Genomic DNA, 17,418 nt, shown 5'->3' with positions numbered 1-17,418 from the left:
GGTCTCCCATCCAAGTACTAACCAGGCCCGACCCTGCTTAGCTTCCGAGATCGGACGAGATCGGGCGTGTTCAGGGTAGTATGGCCGTAAGCGAAAGAAGAGGGTGAATTTTCAGTATTTATAATCAACACCGCGGAAGTTGCAACGCCACTGTTTGCCAAGAGGGGTAGCCATTTATAAAACAACAGGGGTTTAATATGTGTGTAATTCTTCATTTATTTGTTTTGCAAACAGGTTGTGAAAGAATGCAAATCCGTCCAAAAGGGGCTGCTCCGAGGCCAGAAAAAATACCAAAAAGTTTGCTGGAAGTAAAAAGCTTACAGCACCTGGTATTCCCAGGCGGTCTCCCATCCAAGTACTAACCAGGCCCGACCCTGCTTAGCTTCCGAGATCGGACGAGATCGGGCGTGTTCAGGGTAGTATGGCCGTAAGCGAAAGAAGAGGGTGAATTTTCAGTATTTATAATCAACACCGCGGAAGTTGCAACCCCACTGTTTGCCAAGAGGGGTAGCAAATTATAAAACAACAATGGTTTAATATGTTCGTATTTCTTCATTTATTTGTTTTGCAAAAAGGTTGTGAAAGAATGCAAATCCGTCCAAAAGGGGCTGCTCCGAGGCCAGAAAAAATACCAAAAAGTTTGCTGGAAGTAAAAAGCTTACAGCACCTGGTATTCCCAGGCGGTCTCCCATCCAAGTACTAACCAGGCCCGACCCTGCTTAGCTTCCGAGATCAGACGAGATCAGGCGTGTTCAGGGTAGTATGGCCGTAAGCGAATGAGGTGAATTTTCAGTATTTATAATCAACACCGCGGAAGTTGCAACTCCACTGTTTGCCAAGAGGGGTAGCCATTTATAGAACAACAGGGGTTTAATATGTGCATAATTCTTCATTTATTTGTTTTGCAAACAGGTTGTGAAAGAATGCAAATCCGTCCAAAAGGGGCTGCTCCGAGGCCAGAAAAAATACCAAAAAGCTTGCTGGAAGTAAAAAGCTTACAGCACCTGGTATTCCCAGGCGGTCTCCCATCCAAGTACTAACCGGGCCCGACCCTGCTTAGCTTCCGAGATCGGACGAGATCGGGCGTGTTCAGGGTAGTATGGCCGTAAGCGAAAGAAGAGGGTGAATTTTCAGTATTTATAATCAACACCGCGGAAGTTGCAACTCCACTGTTTGCCAAGAGGGGTAGCAATTTATAGAACAACAGGGGTTTAATATGTGCGTAATTCTTCATTTATTTGTTTTGCAAAAAGGTTGTGAAAGAATGCAAATCCGTCCAAAAGGGGCTGCTCCGAGGCCAGAAAAAATACCAAAAAGTTTGCTGGAAGTAAAAAGCTTACAGCACCTGGTATTCCCAGGCGGTCTCCCATCCAAGTACTAACCAGGCCCGACCCTGCCTAGCTTCCGAGATCGGACGAGATCGGGCGTGTTCAGGGTAGTATGGCCGTAAGCGAAAGAAGAGGGTGAATTTTCAGTATTTATAATCAACACCAGGGAAGTTGCAACGCCACTGTTTGCCAAGAGGGGTAGCCATTTATAAAACAACAGGGGTTTAATATGTGTGTAATTCTTCATTTATTTGTTTTGCAAACAGGTTGTGAAATAATGCTGTATCCGTCCAAAAGGGGCTGCTCCGAGGCCAGAAAAAATACGAAAAAAGTTTGCTGGAAGTAAAAAGCTTACAGCACCTGGTATTCCCAGGCGGTCTCCCATCCAAGTACTAACCAGGCCCGACCCTGCTTAGCTTCCGAGATCGGACGAGATCGGGCGTGTTCAGGGTAGTATGGCCGTAAGCGAAAAAAGAGGGAGAATTTTCAGTATTTATAATCAACACCACGGAAGTTGCAACGCCACTGTTTGCCAAGAGGGGTAGCCATTTATAAAACAACAGGGGTTTAATATGTGCGTATTTCTTCATTTATTTGTTTTGCGAACAGGTTGTGAAAGAATGCAAATCCGTCCAAAAGGGGCTGCTCGGAAGCCAGAAAAAATACCAAAAACTTTGCTGGAAGTAAAAAGCTTACAGCACCTGGTATTCCCAGGCGGTCTCCCATCCAAGTACTAACCGGGCCCGAACCTGCTTAGCTTCCGAGATCGGACGAGATCGGGCGTGTTCAGGGTAGTATGGCCGTAAGCGAAAGAAGAGGGTGAATTTTCAGTATTTATAATCAACACCGCGGAAGTTGCAACTCCACTGTTTGCCAAGAGGGGTAGCCATTAATAGAACAACAGGGGTTTAATTTGTGCGTATTTCTTCATTTATTTGTTTTGCAAAAAGGTTGTGAAAGAATGCAAATCCGTCCAAAAGGGGCTGCTCCGAGGCCAGAAAAAGTACCAAAAAGCTTGCTGGAAGTAAAAAGCTTACAGCACCTGGTATTCCCAGGCGGTCTTCCATCCAAGTACTAACCAGGCCCGACCCTGCTTAGCTTCCGAGATCGGACGAGATCGGGCGTGTTCAGGGTAGTATGGCCGTAAGCGAAAGAAGAGGGTGAATTCTCAGTATTTATAATCAACACTGCGGAAGTTGCAACGCCACTGTTTGCCAAGAGGGGTAGCCATTTATAAAACAACAGGGGTTTAATACGTGCGTAATTCTTCCTTTATTTGTTTTGCAAACAGGTTGTGAAAGAATGCAAATCCGTCCAAAAGGGGCTGCTCCGAGGCCAGAAAAAATACCAAAAAGCTTGCTGGAAGTAAAAAGCTTACAGCACCTGGTATTCCCAGGCGGTCTCCCATCCAAGTACTAACCAGGCCCGACCCTGCTTAGCTTCCGAGATCGGACGAGATCGGGCGTGTTCAGGGTAGTATGGCCGTAAGCGAAAGAAGAGGGTGAATTTTCAGTATTTATAATCAACACCGCGGAAGTTGCAACTCCACTGTTTGCCAAGAGGGGTAGCCATTTATAGAACAACATGGGTTTAATATGTGCGTAATTCTTCATTTATTTGTTTTGCAAACAGGTTGTGAAAGAATGCAAATCCGTCCAAAAGGGGCTGCTCCGAGGCCAGAAAAAATACCAAAAAGTTTGCTGGAAGTAAAAAGCTTACAGCACCTGGTATTCCCAGGCGGTGTCCCATCCAAGTACTAACCAGGCCCGACCCTGCTTAGCTTCCGAGATCGGACGAGATCGGGCGTGTTCGGGGTAGTATGGCCGTAAGCGAAAGAAGAGGGAGAATTTTTAGTATTTATAATTACACCACGGAAGTTGCAACGCCACTGTGTGCCAAGAGGGGTAGCAAATTATAAAACAACAGTGGTTTAATATGAGTGTAATTCTTCATTTATTTGTTTTGCAAAAAGGTTGTGAAAGAATGCTGTATCCATCCAAAAGGGGCTGCTCCGAGGCCAGAAAAAAACCCAAAAACTTTGCTGGAAGTAAAAAGCTTACAGCACCTGGTATTCCCAGGCTGTCTCCCATCCAAGTACTAACCAGGCTCGACCCTGCTTAGCTTCTGAGATCGGACGAGATCGGGCGTGTTCAGGGTAGTATGGCCGTAAGCGAAATAAGAGGGAGAATTTCCAGTATTTATATTCAACACTGCGGAAGTTGCAGCGCCACTGTTTGCCAAGAGGGGTAGCCAATTATAAAACAACAGGGGTTTAATATGTGTGTAATTCTTCATTTATTTGTTTTGCAAAAAGGTTGTGAAAGAATGCAAATCCGTCCAAAAGGGGCTGCTCCGAAGCCAGAAAAAATACCAAAAACTTTGCTGGAAGTAAAAAGCTTACAGCACCTGGTATTCCCAGGCGTTCTCCCATCCAAGTACTAACCAGGCCCGACCCTGCTTAGCTTCCGAGATCGGTCAGAGATCGGGCGTGTTCAGGGTAGTATGGCCGTAAGCGAAAGAAGAGGGTGAATTTTCAGTATTTATAATCAACACCGCGGAAGTTGCAACGCCACTGTTTGCCAAGAGGGGTAGCCATTTATAAAACAACAGGGGTTTAATATGTGTGTAATTCTTCATTTATTTGTTTTGCAAACAGGTTGTGAAAGAATGCAAATCCGTCCAAAAGGGGCTGCTCCGAGGCCAGAAAAAATACCAAAAAGTTTGCTGGAAGTAAAAAGCTTACAGCACCTGGTATTCCCAGGCGGTCTCCCATCCAAGTACTAACCAGGCCCGAACCTGCTTAGCTTCCGAGATCGGACGAGATCGGGCGTGTTCAGGGTAGTATGGCCGTAAGCGAAAGAAGAGGGAGAATTTTCAGTATTTATAATCAACACTGCGGAAGTTGCAGCGCCACTGTTTGCCAAGAGGGGTAGCCAATTATAAAACAACAGGGGTTTAATATGGGCGTAATTCTTCATTTATTTGTTTTGCAAACCGGTTGTGAAAGAATGCTGTATCCGTCCAAAAGGGGCTGCTCCGAGGCCAGAAAAACTACTAAAAAGTTTGCTGGAAGTAAAAAGCTTACAGCACCTGGTATTCCCAGGCGGTCTCCCATCCAAGTACTAACCAGGCCCGACCCTGCTTAGCTTCCGAGATCGGACGAGATCGGGCGTGTTCAGGGTAGTATGGCCGTAAGCGAAAGTAGACGGAGAATTTTTAGTATTTATAATCAACACCGCGGAAGTTGCAGCGCCACTGTTTGCCAAGAGGGGTAGCCAATTATAAAACAACAGGGGTTTAATATGTGTGTAATTCTTCATTTATATGTTTTGCAAACCGGTTGTGAAAGAATGCAAATCCGTCCAAAAGGGGCTGCTCCGAGGCCAGAAAAAATACCAAAAAGTTTGCTGGAAGTAAAAAGCTTACAGCACCTGGTATTCCCAGGCGGTCTCCCATCCAAGTACTAACCAGGCCCGACCCTGCTTAGCTTCCGAGATCGGACGAGATCGGGCGTGTTCAGGGTAGTATGGCCGTAAGCGAATGAGGTGAATTTTCAGTATTTATAATCAACACCGCGGAAGTTGCAACGCCACTGTTTGCCAAGAGGGGTAACAATTTATAAAACAACAGGGGTTTAATATGTGTGTAATTCTTCATTTATTTGTTTTGCAAACAGGTTGTGAAATAATGCAAATCCGTCCAAATGGGGCTGCTCCGAGGCCAGAAAAAATACCAAAAAGCTTGCTGGAAGTAAAAAGCTTACAGCACCTGGTATTCCCAGGCGGTCTCCCATCCAAGTACTAACCAGGCCCGACCCTGCTTAGCTTCCGAGATCGGGCGTGTTCAGGGTAGTATGGCCGTAAGCGAAAGAAGAGGGAGAATTTTTAGTATTTATAATTACACCACGGAAGTTGCAACGCCACTGTGTGCCAAGAGGGGTAGCAAATTATAAAACAACAGTGGTTTAATACGTGCGTAATTCTTCATTTATTTGTTTTGCAAACAGGTTGTGAAAGAATGCAAATCCGTCCAAAAGGGGCTGCTCCGAGGCCAGAAAAAATACCAAAAAGTTTGCTGGAAGTAAAAAGCTTACAGCACCTGGTATTCCCAGGCGGTCTCCCATCCAAGTACTAACCAGGCCCGACCCTGCTTAGCTTCCGAGATCGGACGAGATCGGGCGTGTTCAGGGTAGTATGGCCGTAAGCGAAAGAAGAGGGTGAATTTTTAGTATTTATAATCAACACCGCGGAAGTTGCAACTCCACTGTTTGCCAAGAGGGGTAGCCATTTATAGAACAACAGGGGTTTAATAATAATAATAATAATAATAATAATATGTGTAATTCTTCATTTATTTGTTTTGCAAACAGGTTGTGAAAGAATGCAAATCCGTCCAAAAGGGGCTGCTCCGAGGCCAGAAAAAATACCAAAAAGTTTGCTGGAAGTAAAAAGCTTACAGCACCTGGTATTCCCAGGCGGTCTCCCATCCAAGTACTAACCAGGCCCGACCCTGCTTAGCTACCGAGATCGGACGAGATCGGGCGTGTTCAGGGTAGTATGGCCGTAAGCGAAAGAAGAAGGTGGATTTTCAGTATTTATAATCAACACCGCGGAAGTTGCAACTCCACTGTGTGCCAAGAGGGGTAGCAAATTATAAAACAACAGTGGTTTAATATGTGTGTAATTCTTCATTTATTTGTTTTGCAAAAAGGTTGTGAAAGAATGCAAATCCGTCCAAAAGGGGCTGCTCCGAGGCCAGAAAAAATACCAAAAAGCTTGCTGGAAGTAAAAAGCTTACAGCACCTGGTATTCCCAGGCGGTCTCCCATCCAAGTACTAACCGGGCCCGACCCTGCTTAGCTTCCGAGATCGGACGAGATCGGGCGTGTTCAGGGTAGTATGGCCGTAAGCGAAAGAAGAGGGTGAATTTTCAGTATTTATAATCAACACCGCGGAAGTTGCAACTCCACTGTTTGCCAAGAGGGGTAGCCATTTATAGAACAACAGGGGTTTAATATGTGCGTAATTCTTCATTTATTTGTTTTGCAAACAGGTTGTGAAAGAATGCAAATCCGTCCAAAAGGGGCTGCTCCGAGGCCAGAAAAAATACCAAAAAGTTTGCTGGAAGTAAAAAGCTTACAGCACCTGGTATTCCCAGGCGGTCTCCCATCCAAGTACTAACCAGGCCCGACCCTGCTTAGCTTCCGAGATCGGGCGTGTTCAGGGTAGTATGGCCGTAAGCGAAAGAAGAGGGTGGATTTTCACTATTTATAATCAACACCGCGGAAGTTGCAACGCCACTGTTTGCCAAGAGGGGTAGCCATTTATAAAACAACAGGGGTTTAATATGTGTGTAATTCTTCATTTATTTGTTTTGCAAACAGGTTGTGAAAGAATGCAAATCCGTCCAAAAGGGGCTGCTCCGAGGCCAGAAAAAATACCAAAAAGCTTGCTGGAAGTAAAAAGCGTACAGCACCTGGTATTCCCAGGCGGTCTCCCATCCAAGTACTAACCAGGCCCGACCCTGCTTAGCTTCCGAGATCGGACGAGATCGGGCGTGTTCAGGGTAGTATGGCCGTAAGCGAAAGAAGAGGGTGAATTTTCAGTATTTATAATCAACACCGCGGAAGTTGCAACTCCACTGTTTGCCAAGAGGGGTAGCCATTTATAGAACAACAGGGGTTTAATATGTGTGTAATTCTTCATTTATTTGTTTTGCAAACAGGTTGTGAAAGAATGCAAATCCGTCCAAAAGGGGCTGCTCCGAGGCCAGAAAAAATACCAAAAAGTTTGCTGGAAGTAAAAAGCTTACAGCACCTGGTATTCCCAGGCGGTCTCCCATCCAAGTACTAACCAGGCCCGACCCTGCTTAGCTTCCGAGATCGGACGAGATCGGGCGTGTTCAGGGTAGTATGGCCGTAAGCGAGAGAAGAGGGTGAATTTTCAGTATTTATAATCAACACCGCGGAAGTTGCAACCCCACTGTTTGCCAAGAGGGGTAGCAAATTATAAAACAACAATGGTTTAATATGTTCGTATTTCTTCATTTATTTGTTTTGCAAAAAGGTTGTGAAAGAATGCAAATCCGTCCAAAAGGGGCTGCTCCGAGGCCAGAAAAAATACCAAAAAGTTTGCTGGAAGTAAAAAGCTTACAGCACCTGGTATTCCCAGGCGGTCTCCCATCCAAGTACTAACCAGGCCCGACCCTGCTTAGCTTCCGAGATCGGACGAGATCGGGCGTGTTCAGGGTAGTATGGCCGTAAGCGAAAGAAGAGGGTGAATTTTCAGTATTTATAATCAACACCGCGGAAGTTGCAACTCCACTGTTTGCCAAGAGGGGTAGCCATTTATAGAACAACAGGGGTTTAATATGTGCATAATTCTTCATTTATTTGTTTTGCAAACAGGTTGTGAAAGAATGCAAATCCGTCCAAAAGGGGCTGCTACGAGGCCAGAAAAAATACCAAAAAGTTTGCTGGAAGTAAAAAGCTTACAGCACCTGGTATTCCCAGGCGGTCTCCCATCCAAGTACTAACCAGGCCCGACCCTGCTTAGCTTCCGAGATCGGACGAGATCGGGAGTGTTCAGGGTAGTATGGCCGTAAGCGAAAGAATAAGGAGAATTTTCAGTATTTATAATCACACCACGGAAGTTGCAACGCCACTGTGTGCCAAGAGGGGTAGCCATTTATAAAACAATAGGGGTTTAATATGTGTGTAATTCTTCATTTATTTGTTTTGCAAAAAGGTTGTGAAAGAATGCAAATCCGTCCAAAAGGGGCTGCTCCGAGGCCAGAAAAAATACCAAAAAGCTTGTTGGAAGTAAAAAGCTTACAGCACCTGGTATTCCCAGGCGGTCTCCCATCCAAGTACTAACCAGGCCCGACCCTGCTTAGCTTCCGAGATCGGGCGTGTTCAGGGTAGTATGGCCGTAAGCGAAAGAAGAGGGTGAATTTTCAGTATTTATAATCAACACCGTGGAAGTTGCAACTCCACTGTTTGCCAAGAGGGGTAGCCATTTATAAAACAACAGGGGTTTAATATGTGTGTAATTCTTCATTTATTTGTTTTGCAAACAGGTTGTGAAAGAATGCAAATCCGTCCAAAAGGGGCTGCTCCGAGGCCAGAAAAAATACCAAAAAGCTTGCTGGAAGTAAAAAGCTTACAGCACCTGGTATTCCCAGGCGGTCTCCCATCCAAGTACTAACCAGGCCCGACCCTGCTTAGCTTCCGAGATCGGACGAGATCGGGAGTGTTCAGGGTAGTATGGCCGTAAGCGAAAGAATAAGGAGAATTTTCAGTATTTATAATCACACCACGGAAGTTGCAACGCCACTGTGTGCCAAGAGGGGTAGCCATTTATAAAACAATAGGGGTTTAATATGTGTGTAATTCTTCATTTATTTGTTTTGCAAAAAGGTTGTGAAAGAATGCAAATCCGTCCAAAAGGGGCTGCTCCGAGGCCAGAAAAAATACCAAAAAGCTTGCTGGAAGTAAAAAGCTTACAGCACCTGGTATTCCCAGGCGGTCTCCCATCCAAGTACTAACCGGGCCCGACCCTGCTTAGCTTCCGAGATCGGACGAGATCGGGCGTGTTCAGGGTAGTATGGCCGTAAGCGAAAGAAGAGGGTGAATTTTCAGTATTTATAATCAACACCGCGGAAGTTGCAACTCCACTGTTTGCCAAGAGGGGTAGCAATTTATAGAACAACAGGGGTTTAATATGTGCGTAATTCTTCATTTATTTGTTTTGCAAACAGGTTGTGAAAGAATGCAAATCCGTCCAAAAGGGGCTGCTCCGAGGCCAGAAAAAATACCAAAAAGTTTGCTGGAAGTAAAAAGCTTACAGCACCTGGTATTCCCAGGCGGTCTCCCATCCAAGTACTAACCAGGCCCGACCCTGCTTAGCTTCCGAGATCGGACGAGATTTTTTTTTTTTTTTTATTTTATAAATAAATAACATACTGTACAAAACCATTGCTCATATACATTTGTTGTACATATGCACTGTAGGGAAGGGTTTAAGTGTACAGAGACCCCTCGCTACTTCACGCTTCGGTTCCCTCTAAAAAACAAACAGGCACATTGATTACATCACATCTGGTAAAATTATTCTTACACCCTCCCAAGTTATTTGCACAAAAGGATTAGTAAGAACAAATATTTTGTTAAAAACCTCTAAAATTCCGTTATTATTAAAATAGACATACAGTGCTTCCATTATTCTTTTCAATTTGCTTTCAAACAGTTTGCATATATCCAGTTTCCGTCCTTTATTCTTCAAAACCGTTCTTCTTACCCACACTGTATGCCTAGCCACTGACAAAACTATATTGAGTGCCTGGTTATTTTTTCCTTTTTTACCTTGTATCATCCCAAATAAAAACACCTTCTCCCAATTTTCATCAACATACTGCTCATTCTGTCCAAAACCTTTCGTCATTTCCTTAAGCACTGCGGTCAGTTTTTTCAGTTCTTCACAGTTAAAGAACATATGCTTTAAGCCCTCTTTCTCCTTCTTGCATATTTTGCATGTTTCATCCCTCGCAAGTCCCATCTTAAAAAGTCTCATTTCATTAAAAACACAGTTGTGGGCTAAAAGGAAATCAAAATTTTCTAACGAAGGGCATTTCAAACCGGTTCTGATGTTTCTCCACACATCTTTTGTGTTAAAATCTACAAACATCTTTTCCCAATAAGAATTTGCTCTCGGTTGTATAAAAGCCATTTCTCTAAAAACAGAATAGAAGTCTTTTAAAACAAGAGCACTAAAAGGTGTCCCTGTGTCCTTCATCTCTATTCTCATTGGACCTTCCTCTTGTTTCTTTTCATTTCTTTCTATAATTTTCCACCATTCTTTAGGAACTGCTTTTTTTATTGTCATGTACTCATTCCTGATTTTTTCTTCATTACATTCGTCTACTGTTGCACCAATCTCGTCAATGAAAGCCTGAAATGGCAAGAATCCCGGTCTGACCTCGTACAAAAGATCTCTGATTTTTCGGAATCCTGCGTCAAACCAGTGCTTGTAAAAGTTCCCTCCTCCAATTCGTAAATTCGGATTTAAGAACAAGGGTTGATTTAAAATTTCTTCCTTTCCCTCCGGTTTAAAAACTACATGTCCTATAAAATCACTCCAAGCCCTTAAAACTTCCCTATAAAAATCTGGGATGCCGTTTGTCATATATTCTTTTGTTTTCATCCACAAGGCTGAAGGCCCCATTTTAAAAGTTTTGTCTAAAAAGTATTCCAGAATTCGTGTCGATTCTTTGTCTCCCTCCCTCATGAAATTTTTAACAGTTTTTATTCTTAAAGCCTTCAGTCTTATGGATGGATCGAGCAATCCCAGACCGCCTTCCTCCACCCTTCCAATCAGAGTCTCATAGGCTATTTTAGCTGGCTTACCATCCCAAATAAAATCAGTCACATACTGCTTCAGAATTTTAACTGTGGGTAATGGCAAACACACTGATCCAAGGACACTCCATATTTTGGATAAAAACAGTGTATTAACAACTAAAATTTTTCCCTTCAGAGTAAGACTTCTCCTTTTCCAAAATGCCAATCTATTTCTTATTTTCCCGATTGTCTCCTCCCACATCAGTTTCGTAGTTTCTTTTTCATTTGGCCCTATTCTCACCCCCAGAATTTTAAGGTTATCTTTTACTTCTTTAAAAGGCAGTGTCTTTGACAAGGCGGTTTGCTTTCCTAATTTTAAAATCTCAGTTTTGCCAACATTCATCCGAGCTCCTGAACCCCGGCTGTATATTTCTATGGCATCCAACGCTTTAAAAATGCTGTGCTCATCTTTTAAAATTAGGGTTGTGTCATCTGCATATTGATAAATTTTGGTTTCTGTGTTAAAATTCTTAAAACCTTCAATCTTTACCCCTTTTATTCCATTGTCAGCATTGATCGCAAGTCCTAAAGGTTCTGCAACCAAAGAGTAAAGTATTGCTGATAGTGGACAGCCCTGTCTTATTGACCTGGTTAAAGGAATAAAATCTGTTAAAAAACCATTGCATTTGACACAACTCTTGGCATCAGCGTAGAGACATCTCAGACACCGGATTATGTTTTCTCCAAAATCAAATCTTTCTAAAACCGCAAATAGAAAATCGTGCTCTACCCTATCAAACGCTTTTTCTAAGTCTGCATTAATTAAAAAGCCACTGACTCCTGCCTTCTCCATGTACCAGACTTTGTCCCTCACACCATTAACTGTGTCTGAGATGTCTCTGCCTATTACCGCATAAGCCTGGTTAGTTTGGATGACTGTTGGTAAGACCCGCTTCAGTCTGTTTGCCATTATCTTCGCCAAAATCTTGTAGTCACAATTTAAAAGGCTTATGGGTCTAAAATTCTGCAGCTCTTCCCTGTCCCCTTTCTTTTTATATATAATTTTAATTAAACCTCTTGACATCCTTGAGCTGAGAGCCCCTCCTTTCCACACTTCTTCATACATTTGTCTTAAAACAGGAACAAGAGAACCTTTAAAAACCTTGTAAAATTCACATGGTAAGCCATCCAGACCAGGACTCCTGCCGTTTTTCATCTCATCTATGGCTCTCTCTATTTCTTCACTATTGATGTCTCTATTGCACATTGTTTTATCTTCCTTACTTACTTTACTCTTAATATTATTCAATAAAAAATCTTTTGCACCCTCTTCCACACCTTGTTTTGAAAATAAGTTGGTATAGAATCTTTTTATTTCCTTTAAAATATTGTCCTTATCTGTCAATCTCTTTCCTTCTCCATTTTTAATACATTTAATTTCTTCCGTTTTCTGTCTGTTTTTTTCCAGTTCAAAAAAGAACTTTGTGCATCGTTCGCCTTCAATCATATATTTCGCTCTACTTCTTATCATAGCTCCCTGGAATTTCTCTTCTTCTATTTTTTTAAGTTCATCTTCTATCTCCATAATTTTATTCGTGTTTTCATTTTTCCCATCACTTTGTTTTAGTTCCTCTTCTAGTTCTTTTCGTAACTTTTCTTCTCTCCCCCTTTCCTGTCTTCTCAGTTTTTTACAAAACAAAATCGAATGTCTTTTAATATCATACTTTAGATTGTCCCACCATATTCCCAAGTTACTTTCATACTTTGTCATGTTCTTTATGCTGTTCACAATTATATTTTCTATTTCCATTTGATAAAAATTGTCTTTTAAGACTTTTGTATTTAAAATCCATACCCCCGGCCCCTTCTCTATTTTATTCAGATCTATATTAAAAACAATAAAGTCATGATCACTAAAATTACATCTTCTGTAGTAAATACTTTTAAAATTCTCCATAAAACTACTTTTTGCCAAAACAATATCAATTCTGCTTTGCTTAATTTCATCTAAAACAATTTGTCTTCTGCTAAACTTTCTAACTTCTTTATTCCTTTCCCTCCATACATCTATTAAATCGAGTTCTTCCATTACCTGTATTAGTTCCTTTCTTCCCCTTTCTGCTCTAAAAACCATATTATCTGCCACATCTTCTTTCTGTAGTGCTATATTAAAATCCCCAGCAACCACAGTTTCCCCCCAAGCCTCGATTAGAACTTTTAATTTCTTAAAAAATTCAACTTTCTCTTTCTCTTCATTCGGTGCATGTATGTTACAAACATTCATTTTCTCATTACCTTCTCCAACACTTATAGTTAGTATTTTTCCTTTTTTATCATTATATATTTCTGTTACTTCCTCAACCATATTCCTTTTAATTAAAAAAGCCACTCCTCTACCTCTTCCCTCACAATTATTAAATAAAACCTCCCCATCCCATCGTTTTCTAAAATCCTCCGCTATCACACTTGTCCAGTTCGTTTCTTGCAATAAAATAATATCATTTTTCTCAGTCTCTCTGATTAACTTCTGTAATTTTTCGGGATTCACCCCTCCCCTCATGTTTATTGAAATAAAATTCCACCCCATTGAACTAAATAAGTAGCAGTAAATAATCCAAGTCAGACAAAACATAAAAACCAAAAATATATCATGTGCCACCATCATCCTGTAAAACCTCATATCTCCCTCCAGTTATTTCTGTTTGTTTTGCCTTTCTTCTTCTCTCCCGTGCTTGTAATACCTTGTCCGTGTCAATACTTGGTTTTAACCTTTTCCTCTTGCTCATAAAATTGCCCAACTTGTTTAAAACGTCACAGTTACCTTTTTTAACTTCATCCAATGGTTCTTCTTTAATTAGTTCCATGTGCGTCTGGGTCTCCTCTTCTCTCTGCTCCCTCTCCCCCACCGCCTCGGTCTCAACCGCTCCGGTTAAAATTTCGATGTCCATGCCTGAGTCCTCGCGCTCTGAGGCCTGTTGTCCAGGGGGTTGGGCACAGGGGGGATCTTCTACAGGTGCCGGCTCCTGGGAGGGACCCTCATCCCCCTCCTTTGATGTCTCCATGTTTATCTCTGACTCGTTTACTTCTCCCTCTTTCTCGGCAGAGGAAACACAAGTGCAGCGTGCGAGTGCACGGCAGCAGTCTGGGCATTTTAGAGCGTCGCACTCCCGGGCGTAGTGACCCTGCCGCAAGCACTCCCTGCACGTGAACTCCGGACACTCCCGCAGCACGTGACCAGGGTTCATGCACAACCGGCAGATTTTCACCTGCCGGTCGTGAATCACCCGGCAGTACAGGGGACCGTCCGGAGTCTCGAACCTGGTGGAGTACGGCAGGGAGGCCACATCCTTGGGGAATTTAGCTTTGATGAACCTCGTTCCGTCTTCTACGGATGTGCCCGGGTAGAAGCGCCGCCTCAATGGAAGGACAGGGTCCACTCCCCACCTCTGTAGCTTCTCCAGCACCTCTTCATCCGGTATGAACAGGGGCAGTTGCAAAAAGGAGACCATGATTTCGTTCACTTAAAGTCTTTTTGTCCGGATTAAATTTCCCTTGTATAAAAGACCTCCATCTAAAGCTTCGCACGCCTCCTCGTTTTCCAGCGTTGCTTCATATTGATTATTTTGCTTAGGCCGTAGTCCGAGTAGTTTCCCTGCACCCACCATCCTCTCAATTTCCTTAATTAAGTCAATTGGTGCTATGTTCTGACTCCCCTCTGTTTCTAAAAGCATTGTTAGTTCCCTCAAATATTTTCTTTGTCTTAGTCTTTTCACATTCCCCATATCTTTTTTTTCTTCTTGGTTAGTCTTCTTTTCTTTATCACGTATGTTATGTTCCTTCCTTCTTCTCGCGTCCAGTCCATCGTCCATTTTATCTGCATCATTATTCCGTCCTTGCTCAAACAGATCCGTTGTTTTATTAATTGATCCGTTCATATTATTCTCATCCGCCTCACTTTCTTTCTCTTCACATCGAGCTACTTTGTTAGAATCATTGTCCATGCTCCTTTCCTTTGTGTCCAGTCCGATTTCATTCACAATTTTCGACTTTTTAAATACCTTGTTTGTAGCGTAGTTCTTCGACGTTGTTGGTTTCTCATTGTCGAGTGCCACCTCATTCCTTCTATCAGTCCCCGGAGGCAGATCTACAACTCGGCTGCTCGCCTCCACTCCTTGATTGACGCCACGCTGTCCGTCCATTGTCCTCTCAAAAAAGGAGAGAACCCAAAAAGGCTCCCCAGACAGACACCAAGTCCGCTGGGGACGCAAAAAACGAAAAAAGTAGACAAATCAAAGTACTTAAACTTTCAAATAAACCTTCAAAGTAAGAAAAACAAAGAATGGGGAGAGCCTTTCTCTCCCTACTGCAGCCGTCTACTCGCAATCACACACCTGCAAGTGGTTGCGTTCAGGGTAGTATGGCCGTAGGCAAAAGAAGAGGGTGAATTTTCAGTATTTATAATCAACACCGCGGAAGTTGCAACGCCACTGTTTGCCAAGAGGGGTAGCCATTTATAAAACAACAGGGGTTTAATATGTGCGTATTTCTTCGATTATTTGTTTTGCAAAAAGGTTGTGAAAGAATGCAAATCCGTCCAAAAGGGGCTGCTCCGAGGCCAGAAAAAATACCAAAAAGTTTGCTGGAAGTAAAAAGCTTACAGCACCTGGTATTCCCAGGCGGTCTCCCATCCAAGTACTAACCAGGCCCGACCCTGCTTAGCTTCCGAGATCGGACGAGATCGGGCGTGTTCAGGGTAGTATGGCCGTAAGCGAAAGAAGAGGGTGAATTTTCAGTATTTATAATCAACACCGCGGAAGTTGCAACTCCACTGTTTGCCAAGAGGGGTAGCAATTTATAGAACAACAGGGGTTTAATATGTGCGTAATTCTTCATTTATTTGTTTTGCAAACAGGTTGTGAAAGAATGCAAATCCGTCCAAAAGGGGCTGCTCCGAGGCCAGAAAAAATACCAAAAAGTTTGCTGGAAGTAAAAAGCTTACAGCACCTGGTATTCCCAGGCGGTGTCCCATCCAAGTACTAACCAGGCCCGACCCTGCTTAGCTTCCGAGATCGGACGAGATCGGGCGTGTTCAGGGTAGTATGGCCGTAAGCGAATGAGGTGAATTTTCAGTATTTATAATCAACACCGCGGAAGTTGCAACGCCACTGTGTGCCAAGAGGGGTAGCAAATTATAAAACAACAGTGGTTTAATATGTGTGTAATTCTTCATTTATTTGTTTTGCAAAAAGGTTGTGAAAGAATGCAAATCCGTCCAAAAGGGGCTGCTCCGAGGCCAGAAAAAATACCAAAAAGCTTGCTGGAAGTAAAAAGCTTACAGCACCTGGTATTCCCAGGCGGTCTCCCATCCAAGTACTAACCAGGCCCGACCCTGCTTAGCTTCCGAGATCGGACGAGATTTTTTTTTTTTTTTTTTTCTTTTCTTCAATAACGCCACTGTTTGCCAAGAGGGGTAGCCATTTATAGAACAACAGGGGTTTAATATGTGTGTAATTCTTCATTTATTTGTTTTGCAAACAGGTTGTGAAAGAATGCAAATCCGTCCAAAAGGGGCTGCTCCGAGGCCAGAAAAAATACCAAAAAGTTTGCTGGAAGTAAAAAGCTTACAGCACCTGGTATTCCCAGGCGGTCTCCCATCCAAGTACTAACCAGGCCCGACCCTGCTTAGCTTCCGAGATCAGACGAGATCGGGCGTGTTCAGGGTAGTATGGCCGTAAGCGAAAGAAGAGGGTGGATTTTCAGTATTTATAATCAACACCGCGGAAGTTGCAACTCCACTGTGTGCCAAGAGGGGTAGCAAATTATAAAACAACAGTGGTTTAATATGTGTGTAATTCTTCATTTATTTGTTTTGCAAAAAGGTTGTGAAAGAATGCAAATCCGTCCAAAAGGGGCTGCTCCGAGGCCAGAAAAAATACCAAAAAGCTTGCTGGAAGTAAAAAGCTTACAGCACCTGGTATTCCCAGGCGGTCTCCCATCCAAGTACTAACCAGGCCCGACCCTGCTTAGCTTCCGAGATCGGACGAGATCGGGCGTGTTCAGGGTAGTATGGCCGTAAGCGAAAGAAGAGGGTGAATTTTCAGTATTTATAATCAACACCGCGGAAGTTGCAACTCCACTGTTTGCCAAGAGGGGTAGCAATTTATAGAACAACAGGGGTTTAATATGTGCGTAATTCTTCATTTATTTGTTTTGCAAACAGGTTGTGAAAGAATGCAAATCCGTCCAAAAGGGGCTGCTCCGAGGCCAGAAAAAATACCAAAAAGTTTGCTGGAAGTAAAAAGCTTACAGCACCTGGTATTCCCAGGCGGTGTCCCATCCAAGTACTAACCAGGCCCGACCCTGCTTAGCTTCCGAGATCGGACGAGATCGGGCGTGTTCAGGGTAGTATGGCCGTAAGCGAATGAGGTGAATTTTCAGTATTTATAATCAACACCGCGGAAGTTGCAACGCCACTGTGTGCCAAGAGGGGTAGCAAATTATAAAACAACAGTGGTTTAATATGTGTGTAATTCTTCATTTATTTGTTTTGCAAAAAGGTTGTGAAAGAATGCAAATCCGTCCAAAAGGGGCTGCTCCGAGGCCAGAAAAAATACCAAAAAGCTTGCTGGAAGTAAAAAGCTTACAGCACCTGGTATTCCCAGGCGGTCTCCCATCCAAGTACTAACCAGGCCCGACCCTGCTTAGCTTCCGAGATCGGACGAGATTTTTTTTTTTTTTTTTTCTTTTCTTCAAT

At 43.1% G+C, this 17,418-nt stretch overlaps 28 non-coding genes and 4 pseudogenes across 28 annotated transcripts in view; all 32 read right to left on the bottom strand.

Annotated features, from left to right (window-relative positions):
* The window catches only part of LOC148375350 (5S ribosomal RNA), a 119-nt gene extending 27 nt beyond the window's left edge, over nucleotides 1-92 (bottom strand). The window contains exon 1 of the ribosomal RNA XR_015849088.1: nucleotides 1-92. This exon is cut by the window's left edge and continues 27 nt beyond it. This is a non-coding gene — a ribosomal RNA (5S ribosomal RNA).
* Nucleotides 93-314: 222 nt separating this feature from the next.
* Nucleotides 315-433, bottom strand: LOC148375349 (5S ribosomal RNA). The gene has a single exon (XR_015849087.1). It is a non-coding gene; the product is annotated as a 5S ribosomal RNA (ribosomal RNA).
* Nucleotides 434-655: 222 nt separating this feature from the next.
* Nucleotides 656-774, bottom strand: LOC148375348 (5S ribosomal RNA). The gene has a single exon (XR_015847586.1). It is a non-coding gene; the product is annotated as a 5S ribosomal RNA (ribosomal RNA).
* Nucleotides 775-992: 218 nt separating this feature from the next.
* Nucleotides 993-1,111, bottom strand: LOC148375347 (5S ribosomal RNA). The gene has a single exon (XR_015849424.1). It is a non-coding gene; the product is annotated as a 5S ribosomal RNA (ribosomal RNA).
* Nucleotides 1,112-1,333: 222 nt separating this feature from the next.
* LOC148375346 (5S ribosomal RNA) lies at nucleotides 1,334-1,452 on the bottom strand. The gene has a single exon (XR_015847761.1). It is a non-coding gene; the product is annotated as a 5S ribosomal RNA (ribosomal RNA).
* A 224-nt stretch (nucleotides 1,453-1,676) lies between these two features.
* Nucleotides 1,677-1,795, bottom strand: LOC148375345 (5S ribosomal RNA). Its single transcript, XR_015849082.1, has one exon. It is a non-coding gene; the product is annotated as a 5S ribosomal RNA (ribosomal RNA).
* A 222-nt stretch (nucleotides 1,796-2,017) lies between these two features.
* On the bottom strand, nucleotides 2,018-2,136 carry LOC148375344 (5S ribosomal RNA). Its single transcript, XR_015847718.1, has one exon. It is a non-coding gene; the product is annotated as a 5S ribosomal RNA (ribosomal RNA).
* A 222-nt stretch (nucleotides 2,137-2,358) lies between these two features.
* LOC148375343 (5S ribosomal RNA) lies at nucleotides 2,359-2,477 on the bottom strand. Its single transcript, XR_015847425.1, has one exon. It is a non-coding gene; the product is annotated as a 5S ribosomal RNA (ribosomal RNA).
* Nucleotides 2,478-2,699: 222 nt separating this feature from the next.
* On the bottom strand, nucleotides 2,700-2,818 carry LOC148375342 (5S ribosomal RNA). Its single transcript, XR_015849080.1, has one exon. It is a non-coding gene; the product is annotated as a 5S ribosomal RNA (ribosomal RNA).
* A 222-nt stretch (nucleotides 2,819-3,040) lies between these two features.
* Nucleotides 3,041-3,159, bottom strand: LOC148375341 (5S ribosomal RNA). The gene has a single exon (XR_015847808.1). It is a non-coding gene; the product is annotated as a 5S ribosomal RNA (ribosomal RNA).
* A 222-nt stretch (nucleotides 3,160-3,381) lies between these two features.
* Nucleotides 3,382-3,500, bottom strand: LOC148375340 (5S ribosomal RNA; annotated as a pseudogene).
* Nucleotides 3,501-3,722: 222 nt separating this feature from the next.
* Nucleotides 3,723-3,842, bottom strand: LOC148375339 (5S ribosomal RNA). Its single transcript, XR_015848099.1, has one exon. It is a non-coding gene; the product is annotated as a 5S ribosomal RNA (ribosomal RNA).
* Nucleotides 3,843-4,064: 222 nt separating this feature from the next.
* On the bottom strand, nucleotides 4,065-4,183 carry LOC148375338 (5S ribosomal RNA). Its single transcript, XR_015847631.1, has one exon. It is a non-coding gene; the product is annotated as a 5S ribosomal RNA (ribosomal RNA).
* Nucleotides 4,184-4,406: 223 nt separating this feature from the next.
* LOC148375337 (5S ribosomal RNA) lies at nucleotides 4,407-4,525 on the bottom strand. The gene has a single exon (XR_015849078.1). It is a non-coding gene; the product is annotated as a 5S ribosomal RNA (ribosomal RNA).
* Nucleotides 4,526-4,747: 222 nt separating this feature from the next.
* LOC148375336 (5S ribosomal RNA) lies at nucleotides 4,748-4,866 on the bottom strand. Its single transcript, XR_015849077.1, has one exon. It is a non-coding gene; the product is annotated as a 5S ribosomal RNA (ribosomal RNA).
* A 218-nt stretch (nucleotides 4,867-5,084) lies between these two features.
* LOC148375335 (5S ribosomal RNA) lies at nucleotides 5,085-5,193 on the bottom strand (annotated as a pseudogene).
* A 221-nt stretch (nucleotides 5,194-5,414) lies between these two features.
* On the bottom strand, nucleotides 5,415-5,533 carry LOC148375334 (5S ribosomal RNA). The gene has a single exon (XR_015849076.1). It is a non-coding gene; the product is annotated as a 5S ribosomal RNA (ribosomal RNA).
* Nucleotides 5,534-5,777: 244 nt separating this feature from the next.
* Nucleotides 5,778-5,896, bottom strand: LOC148375333 (5S ribosomal RNA). The gene has a single exon (XR_015847312.1). It is a non-coding gene; the product is annotated as a 5S ribosomal RNA (ribosomal RNA).
* Nucleotides 5,897-6,118: 222 nt separating this feature from the next.
* On the bottom strand, nucleotides 6,119-6,237 carry LOC148375332 (5S ribosomal RNA). Its single transcript, XR_015849423.1, has one exon. It is a non-coding gene; the product is annotated as a 5S ribosomal RNA (ribosomal RNA).
* A 222-nt stretch (nucleotides 6,238-6,459) lies between these two features.
* LOC148375331 (5S ribosomal RNA) lies at nucleotides 6,460-6,568 on the bottom strand (annotated as a pseudogene).
* A 222-nt stretch (nucleotides 6,569-6,790) lies between these two features.
* On the bottom strand, nucleotides 6,791-6,909 carry LOC148375330 (5S ribosomal RNA). The gene has a single exon (XR_015847594.1). It is a non-coding gene; the product is annotated as a 5S ribosomal RNA (ribosomal RNA).
* A 222-nt stretch (nucleotides 6,910-7,131) lies between these two features.
* LOC148375329 (5S ribosomal RNA) lies at nucleotides 7,132-7,250 on the bottom strand. The gene has a single exon (XR_015849075.1). It is a non-coding gene; the product is annotated as a 5S ribosomal RNA (ribosomal RNA).
* A 222-nt stretch (nucleotides 7,251-7,472) lies between these two features.
* On the bottom strand, nucleotides 7,473-7,591 carry LOC148375328 (5S ribosomal RNA). The gene has a single exon (XR_015849074.1). It is a non-coding gene; the product is annotated as a 5S ribosomal RNA (ribosomal RNA).
* Nucleotides 7,592-7,813: 222 nt separating this feature from the next.
* Nucleotides 7,814-7,932, bottom strand: LOC148375327 (5S ribosomal RNA). Its single transcript, XR_015849363.1, has one exon. It is a non-coding gene; the product is annotated as a 5S ribosomal RNA (ribosomal RNA).
* A 221-nt stretch (nucleotides 7,933-8,153) lies between these two features.
* LOC148375326 (5S ribosomal RNA) lies at nucleotides 8,154-8,262 on the bottom strand (annotated as a pseudogene).
* Nucleotides 8,263-8,484: 222 nt separating this feature from the next.
* On the bottom strand, nucleotides 8,485-8,603 carry LOC148375325 (5S ribosomal RNA). Its single transcript, XR_015849362.1, has one exon. It is a non-coding gene; the product is annotated as a 5S ribosomal RNA (ribosomal RNA).
* Nucleotides 8,604-8,824: 221 nt separating this feature from the next.
* LOC148375324 (5S ribosomal RNA) lies at nucleotides 8,825-8,943 on the bottom strand. The gene has a single exon (XR_015849422.1). It is a non-coding gene; the product is annotated as a 5S ribosomal RNA (ribosomal RNA).
* A 6,372-nt stretch (nucleotides 8,944-15,315) lies between these two features.
* Nucleotides 15,316-15,434, bottom strand: LOC148375323 (5S ribosomal RNA). The gene has a single exon (XR_015849073.1). It is a non-coding gene; the product is annotated as a 5S ribosomal RNA (ribosomal RNA).
* A 222-nt stretch (nucleotides 15,435-15,656) lies between these two features.
* On the bottom strand, nucleotides 15,657-15,775 carry LOC148375322 (5S ribosomal RNA). Its single transcript, XR_015847368.1, has one exon. It is a non-coding gene; the product is annotated as a 5S ribosomal RNA (ribosomal RNA).
* A 507-nt stretch (nucleotides 15,776-16,282) lies between these two features.
* Nucleotides 16,283-16,401, bottom strand: LOC148375321 (5S ribosomal RNA). The gene has a single exon (XR_015847254.1). It is a non-coding gene; the product is annotated as a 5S ribosomal RNA (ribosomal RNA).
* A 222-nt stretch (nucleotides 16,402-16,623) lies between these two features.
* LOC148375320 (5S ribosomal RNA) lies at nucleotides 16,624-16,742 on the bottom strand. The gene has a single exon (XR_015849071.1). It is a non-coding gene; the product is annotated as a 5S ribosomal RNA (ribosomal RNA).
* Nucleotides 16,743-16,964: 222 nt separating this feature from the next.
* Nucleotides 16,965-17,083, bottom strand: LOC148375319 (5S ribosomal RNA). The gene has a single exon (XR_015847366.1). It is a non-coding gene; the product is annotated as a 5S ribosomal RNA (ribosomal RNA).
* Nucleotides 17,084-17,418: the final 335 nt, after the last annotated feature.

The sequence above is a fragment of the Urocampus carinirostris genome, chromosome 1, assembly GCF_059441175.1.
Source record: "Urocampus carinirostris isolate Australia breed hairy pipefish chromosome 1, RoL_Ucar_1.0, whole genome shotgun sequence".
Lineage (NCBI taxonomy): Eukaryota > Metazoa > Chordata > Actinopteri > Syngnathiformes > Syngnathidae > Urocampus > Urocampus carinirostris.
This window is presented reverse-complemented; position numbering and strand designations above follow the sequence as displayed.